Source organism: Octodon degus, unplaced genomic scaffold (genome assembly GCF_000260255.1).
Source record: "Octodon degus isolate 3935 unplaced genomic scaffold, OctDeg1.0 scaffold00060, whole genome shotgun sequence".
NCBI classification, from domain to species: Eukaryota; Metazoa; Chordata; class Mammalia; order Rodentia; family Octodontidae; genus Octodon; species Octodon degus.
In genome coordinates, this window is record NW_004524636.1 from 2,558,802 (window position 1) to 2,559,380 (window position 579).

Here is a 579-nt window from a genome sequence, read left to right on the forward strand (position 1 = left end):
TGCAAAAATCCTCAGTAAGACACTGGCAAAAAAAAAAAAAATGAAGCAAATCATCAAGAAGATCATGACCAAGTAGGATTCGTCCAAGGGATGCAGGGGTGATTCAACATGTGCAATCAATAAATGTAATACACCATATTAACAGAACCAGAACAAAAACTATGCAATCATCTCAAAAGAAGTAGAAAAAGTATTTGACAGAACCCAACACCAATTCATGATAGAAAATCTATAGAAAATTGGAATAGATGGTCTTTATCACAATGTGACAAAAGTCATTTGTGACAAACCAACAGCCAACATCATACTAAATGGACAAAACCTGAAAATTCTCTCTCTAAAATCAGAAACAAGACAAGGATCCCCAGTATCTCCACTCTTATTCAATATAGTTCTGAAAATATCTATCTATCTATCTATCTATCTATCTATCTATCTATCTATCTATATTTTTTTTGGTATGAATTAAAAAATTTTTTTTCTTCCACAATTTTATTGAGAAACAAATAGCAATGAGACAGTTTCAAACCAAATTGGTAGGACAGATTCAATAATTAACACATTGCATACATTCTTCCT